Source organism: Cnephaeus nilssonii, assembly GCF_951640355.1.
Source record: "Cnephaeus nilssonii genome assembly, chromosome: X".
Lineage (NCBI taxonomy): Eukaryota > Metazoa > Chordata > Mammalia > Chiroptera > Vespertilionidae > Cnephaeus > Cnephaeus nilssonii.
Window position 1 is genome coordinate 88,322,067 of NC_137071.1, and position 7,822 is coordinate 88,329,888.

Here is a 7,822-nt window from a genome sequence, read left to right on the forward strand (position 1 = left end):
TCTAACACAGATATCTCATGTAATTTATTATGAGTATTGCTTTTTTATTATCATAAAATTCAAAAAATCATAGGTCAAACCATCGTAAGTCGGGGACTGTTTGTATAGACAACCTAAGAAGTGCAGTTATCATGGGGAAGAGGGAAAATGGCAGTGGCTGGAAAGAGGTGGAGTGAAGTCAAGAGGGGATTGTTTGTTTTTTATGAGAATTTTGAGCAGGCTGTGGTGCAGCTAGCTTGGGAGCAGCACAGGATGGTGCAAAGAGCTTGGGCTGGACCTCAGTTTAAATCTCATCTCTACCAGACGGAATGAAAGTTAAAGCTCAGGCTCGGGAGCTAGACTGCCTCAGCTGTAATCTGAGCTCCACACTTACACTTCACGGTGGGACTTTGGGCCAGTTGCTGCTGTGCTTCAGTTTCCCTTTCTGTCAAATGGGCATAATAATAGTACCCACTCCATAGGACTGCTGTAAGAAATGAGTTAATGCATGTGAAGCGCTTATAATAGTAAGTGCCTGGTACATAGTTAGTGCTTGCTACACATTCGCTGCTATTTTTGTTGCTAGCTATTTGGCTTTGGGTATGTCATTTAACCTCTCATCTGTCATTCAGCCTCCCATTTAACTTTTCACCATTCCTCATTTGATTGCTCTAAGGGTTCAAACTGCCTAGCACATAATAGGTATTTAGTAACAGTCCGTTTCCATGGTTGTTTTTATACTAACACTAATATTTAACATATGAACATTTACTATATACTAAACATTTTACCTATTACTTTAATTATCTCACTTAATTATCAAGACAACCATATGAAAAAGGTGTGATAATGGGAAGCAAGTATCCTTAGTTTACGGATGAGAAATTTAAGGGTCAAATACATTGCAACTGGCCCAAGGGCATATACTAGGTGGCTAAGCTGGGATTTAAACTCCTGTTTCTTTTTCAAATATTGACGCTGGAGTGGGTGGTGGCCAGTTGTTTGTGAATTCAGTAGCTGATCCTTTATTGCAGGCGTCCTCAAACTACGGCCCGTGGGCCACATGCGGGTGTTTTTGCTGTTTTGTTTTTTACTTCAAAATAAGATATGTGCAGTGTGCATAGGAATTTGTTCATAGTTTTTTTTTTTAAACTATAGTCCGGCCCTACAACGGTCTGAGGGGCAGTGAACTGGCCCCCTGTTTAAAAAGTTTGAGGACCCCTGCTTTATTGCTTAAGACTGATTCTCCTTACTGGATGGTGATGAAAGGCTTTCTTGCCTTCCTCTAGGAGTAGGAGCACTTTGCTGCCCCCTGGTGACACATCAAGTTCCTACCTCCAGGTTCCACTTTATTGGGAGGAAAAAAACTGTTTTCTATTACAAAAATTTCGCTCTAGGAAAGGGTTTACCTTCAGAGAGGTAAGGAAAAAGATGATTGGGGTTGACTTTTGTCATTTATTTTGCCTTTTTAATACATATAAGAAAACATCAGTGCTCTCAACACCAACCAAGATGATGTCCCAGGGATATCTTTCCCCCAGGAAAAAAGCAACACAGCAGCTGACCTTGCTGGAGGGGAGCATTCTGATGGTCAGTTCAGGTTGGATTTCTCCAGGCAGCACTCCCAGTTTCCATCCCTGTGGAAATGTCTTCTCCCTCCTTCCCCATGTCTCAGCTCCCCAGAAAGCTGATACCGGTGCCCCATCTACTCCCAACCCGCACAAGAAGGATCTGGGGGATAGGTAGGAGGGCTTCCCCAGCTCCTGGTTCTGCCTACTGTTGCTTTATTTACCTATGGAGGACCCTGGCCCACCAGGCACATCTGCATTATGAGGTCATGCTTGTGAATGGGGGCAACATGGGAGGCCTAGGCAGAGCCAAGCTTTCTAGGGTATCTGGTATGGATACCCAACTCTCAGCCATTAATGGAATTAAGACAATGCAAAGATGCCACTGGTATGAAATGGAAGGAGCAGCATGATTTCATTCATGTATTTTACATATGCACAGTTATATATTATATTTCATATATACATGTGAATGTGTATTGATGACTGTACTTGCCAGAGGAAATTATGTCAAAAAATTAACAGTGTTTAGCATCTAGGATGTAGGATCGTGGGTGGGTTTCCTCTGCACTCGCCTGTACAGTAGCTTCTAAATATCCTCTAGTAAATATGTATCTGATTCTTGGCCACATTCACCCTAACAGAAACCTGAGAAGCCACAGGGCCTACATGTGATAGATTTCAAAAATGCAGTCTTGTTACCTCTAAAACACATGATAAAACTAGGCAGATCTTGGTTACTGATTTTGAAGTTTGGAAACTAAGGTCATTGTGGCCGAGAGGTTAGCATGTTTGTCTATTATTAGGTAAGATTTCTGTTTCTAGAAAGTGTGGATGAAGGGGCGAGGGGTTGAGGTCAGTCTAGAGAACAGGGGAGCTTCCCTAGTGAGGGGGACCCTGAGGACATCTACAGGGAGAGAGATGGTCCCTCTTTCCCTCCTTTCTACTTCCTTCCCTCACATGTTGGTCCATTTACTCAGTCAGTCAGCAATCCCTTACCAAATACTTAAGGCTGTGCAGGCACCGGACTAGACCCTAGGGAAACAGGATGAGAAGACATGGTGCCTGTCCTCAGGAAGATCACACAGTTTACTGGAGAAGACAGACAGGAAAATCACATGAGAGCCCAGCATTAATTGAGGTACGTACAGGATGCTGCAGGGTCACAGAGGGACCGTTGGCTAACTCTACCTGGGGGCATAGGGGCTTCACAAAGGTGGTGACAGTTGGGTCAGGTCTTGAAGAATGAGTAAGAGTTCTACGGGCAGACTAGGAGGAGGAAGGGCCTTCCAAGCAGAGGGAATAGCATGGGCAAAGGCACGGAGATGTGAGGCAGCATTGTAGGATTCTTAGCTGGGAGAGCAACATGATTAAATTGATTCACTCTTCGACTCAACACATGCGTGCTATGCACTAGCCTAGGTGGTGAGGATGACGGCAGTACAAAAACAAATCCCTTAACTCAAGGAGCTTACATTCTAGTTGGAGAGACAGCAAAGGATAAAAATAAAGCAGGGGATAATAACAGAGAGGGAGCACAGGGTGGTGTTAAACAAGGGTGGCCAGGCAAGGCATTCCTGACCCAGTGACTTTGAGCAGGACTGAATGAAGTGAGGAAGCAGGCCTTGGTAATGAATGAGGAAAGGGAATTGCAGGTGCAAAGGCCCTGGGGTGGGGAACGTGTTTGGTGTGATCAAGGAACAAGCAGGTGGGACTGGGGAGTAGTGGAGCAGCATGAAGGGGAATGGTGGGGGATGAAGTTGGTAGGAGATGGAGTTGGTGAGATAGAGAAGGACCCAATCATGTAGGGCCATGTGGGCCACAGCAAAGGATGGAGATCTCATTGTAAAGGGGATGGGAAAAGAGAGAGAACTTGTGGACATGGGCAACAGTGTGGTGGTTGGGGCAGGTCGTGGATGGAGGTGGAAGAGGGCATAGAAGGGATAAATGGTGATAGAAAAAATAAAATAAATGGGATGGGAAGTGTTTGCTAAGACTGCATGTTATGGTCTGAGAGGAATGTGAAGTGTTAGGACAATGCAAGGGTTTTCACCCAAGCCACTGGAAGGTTGGAGATTTCACTAAGTGAGGCAAAGGACACTGGAGGGAAACTCAGAAGGACTTCAATTTGGATGTGCTATGTTTGAGAGGCCCATTAGATCTCTCAAACTGGGGCTGTTGAAAAGGCATCTGGATGTGTCAGTATGGAACCCAGAACAGAAGTCAGGGCAGCAGGTGTCCATACTGAGGGGAGTTTAAAGACTTGAAATGAGATCCTCGAGAGAGTGAGTACACAGACAGAATTGGTCCAAGGCCCAAGCCCTGTGGCTCATCCAACCTCCACACTCTAGAAGATGCAGAGAGGAGGAGCCAGCAGGAGGCACTGAAGACTGACTGACTAGCCAGTGAGATAAAAGAAAAAACAGTGGAGTTTCATGTCCCAGAAGCCAATGGAAGGAAGAGTTGCAAAGACTGATCAACTATATCAGATGCTGGTGAGAGACCCAGTAAGGTAAGGACTCAGCATTCACTACAGCAGGAAAGGAGGGCATGGGTGACCCTGGCATATTCCCATTTTATGGGAATGCAACCTATGCAGTCAAACAGGGCTCTGGTTTCAGCAGGGTCCTGTGCTAATCTAATGCTCTTCTATGACCATCTTGAAATTCTTAAATAACTTCTTGTAGTGGTTTGAAAGATGACCCTTCTCCCAAATATATATCAACTTGAAATGTGACCTTAGTTGTAAAAGGGGTATTTGAAGATGTAATTAAGGTAAAGATCTTTTTCTTTTTTTTTTTTTTTTTTTTTTTTAATATATTTTATTGATTTTTCACAGAGAGAAAGGGAGAGGGATAGAGAGCCAGAAACATCGATGAGAGAGATACATCAACCAGGTGCCTCCTGCACACCCCCCACCGGGGATGTGCCCGCAACCAATGTACATGCCCTTGACCGGAATCGAACCCGGGACCCCTCAGTCCGCAGGCCGACGCTCTATCCACTGAGCCAAACCGGTTTCGGCAAGATCTTTTTCTTAAAATAAATATTGTTCAGATTATTACAGTTGTTCCTCTTTTTTCCCCCCATAGCTCCCCCCACCCGGTTCCCACCCCTCCCTCTGCCCTTATTACACCCCCCCCCCGCACAGTCCTCATCCATAGGTGTACAATTTTTGTCCAGTCTCTTCCCGCATCCCCAAACCCCCTTTCCCCCGAGAATTGTCAGTCCACTCCCTTTATATGCCCCAGATTCTATTATATTCACCAGTTTATTCTGTTCATCCGATTTTTTATTCACTTGATTTTTAGATTCACTTGTTGATAGATATGTATTTGTTGTTCATAATTTTTACCTTTTTCTTCTTCTTCCTCTTCTTAGAGAATACCCTTCAGCATTTCATATAATACTGATTTGGCGGTGATGAACTCCTTTAGATTTTTCTTATCTGTGAAGCTCTTTATCGGCCCTTCAATTCTAAATGATAGCTTGGCTGGGTAGAGTAATCTTGGTTGTAGGTTCTTGCTATTCATCACTTTGACTATTTCTTGCCACTCATGGCTGGCCTGCATAGTTTCTGTTGAGAAATCAGCTGACATTCATATGGGTACTTCCTTGTAGATAACTAACTGTTTTTCTCTTGCTGCTTTTAATATTCTCTCTTTGTCTTTTGCTCTTGGCATTTTAATTATGATGTGTCTTGGTGTGGTTCTCTTTGGATTCCTTTTGTTTGGGGTTCTGTGTGCTTCCTGGACTTGTACGTCTATTTCTTTCACCAGGTGGGGGAAGTTTTCTGTCATTATTTCTTCAAATAGGTTTTCAGTATCTTGCTCTTTCTCTTCTTCTGGCACCCCCATAATTCAGATGTTGATACGCTTGAAGTTGTCCCAGAGGCTTCTTACACTATCTTCATATTTTTTGATTATTTGTTCTTTTTGCTTTTCCAGTTGGGTGTTTTTTGCTTCTTTGTATTTCAAATCTTTGACTTGATTCTTGCAATCCTCTACTCTGCAGTTGGATCTCTGTATATTATTCTTTATTTCAGTCAGTGTATGCTTAATTTCCAGTTGGTCCTTTTTCATATCCTCAAGGGTCTCGCTAAATTTATCGGCGGTTTCTAGAAAAATCTTGAAAAACCTTATAACCATGGTTTTGAACTCTAAATCCAGTCATTTGCTTTCCTCCATTTCTGTCATTTGTGACCTGTTTCTTTGTCTCCACATTTTGGCTGCTTCCCTATGTTGATAGAGTGGCTTTGTGTGCTAGGTGTCCTATAGGGCCCAGTGGCTCAGCCTCCCCAATTACCTGAGGTGGACACTCTTGGTGCACCCCTTTGTGGGCTGTATGCACAGTCTTGTTGTAGTTAAGCCTTAATTGTTGTTGGTATCACTGGGAGGAATTGACCTCTAGGCCAATTGGCTGTGAGGATCACTTCTGTGCTGGAGACACCCTTATGGGGCAGGACTTGCTTCAGTGGGTCTTTGGTGCTCACTGTGTCTGCACCCTAAGTGTGTCCCTCATGGATCTGAGGAATTGTAATCTGGATGGTCCCACTCTGACCACTGGGTACACTGGCTCTTGGATCTCCAAGGAGGTGCAAATTTAGCTCTGTTTGAGGCCACCCAGCAGGAGCTATGGAGAGATCTTCAGATTCCTCTTCTCTGTTTGGGGTTTGGAGGTGCCCAGATGAGGCCCATCTGTGAAGCAGTGCAAGCTGCTGAGGAGTCTTGGGCCTTCTTTTGGAAGTTCTGGGGCTCTCTGACCCAGCTGCAGTTTGTTATGTAATTTTAGATTACAAAGGGCCAGGCCATTCATATGCAAAAGCCTCTGCACACAGCTGGGGTGGGGTTGTAAATTGGGTGGGGCGGGGTCTCAGGGAATCAACAGGGTAGAGCATACAGCAATGGCTGACCTTCAGCCCTGCCCTAAGAGGCCCCTGGGTCTCAGTGTCCCACAGTAATCGCTGCAAGCACCTCTGAGAAAAAGCTGCCCTCGTGTTCCAGCCGATGCCAGACATTCCAGTTTCCCCCTTATGAGTCTGGGTCCCCGGAGTCTTGCCTGGAACTGGAGTTCAGAGCAGTTGGGAGCTTGTGTCTCCCTCCCGATTGAAAAAGACAACCACGTACTCAGTTGCCAGCCCTTTCCTCACGTGCCTCCCTACCTCTGCACTTTACTTCTGCAGCTCCTCTGAGTCTCAGTGTGCTTTTCTCTTCCCTTCTAGTTGTAGAATTTCCACTCAGCCAGCCTTCCTGTGGTTCTGGATGATGTCCATTTTGTCTTTTAGTTGTAGTTTTGAAGTGGTTGTGCCAGGCAGCAAGTTCAGGTGTTTACCTATGCCGCCATCTTGGTTTCCTCCAGGTAAAGATCTTGAGATGAGATCATATTGGATTAGGGCAGGCCCAAAATTCCAAGGTGTTATAATGAGAGAAGAGTGCAAAAAGACACAAAGAGAAGGTGATGTGAAGATGGAGGCAGAGATAGGAGTGATGTGAGGGGAGCAGAGTTTTGTGACCCCAAAATATGCTTTTTGGGGGCATTGATTATTTTTAGCTGGTTATTTTTAAGGAACAAAAGACTCAGAAAAGAACCTTTGACCTTCCCCTAACTGCATAAAAGAATTTAGATAGAGAACCTGCTCCACGAAAGAGCTATCTTCATAAATAACTACAGTTTAATATGAACGTGTGTGTGATAGACAGGGAGGAACCTAGCAAAGCTGGTTTTATCAAAGTCCCCTCTGTCATTGTTAAAGATGGCCCAACAAACATTTAATTACCAAACATTTGATTTTTCATCTCTACATGAATTGCCTTTCTGCCTTTTGAAATACCAAACCATTACTCCCCGCTACACACACACACACACACACACACACCTTTCTCCTTAGCTCAAGATGACATATAACACTTTGCCTAATTTGTCTCAGGATCTCATATTCTTCAAACCATTTTTTAAAATTCTTATCCACTGATTTTTGAGAGAGAGGATGGGAAGAACAGAGGGAAGGAGGGAGGGATGGAGGGAAGGAGAGAGAGATATATTTGTTGCTCCACTCATCCATGCATTCATTGGTTGCTTCTTGTATGTGCCCCAACTGGGGATCAAACACAACCCTGGCATATTGGGATGATGTTCCAACCAACTAACCCATCCAGCTACGGCCAGGGTCTCATATTCTTATGGAGCCCTGTATATACATATGGAATAAACTTGGTCATTTTCCCCTGTTAATCTGTCTTATGTCAATTTGATTATTAGACCAGCCAGAACTTAAA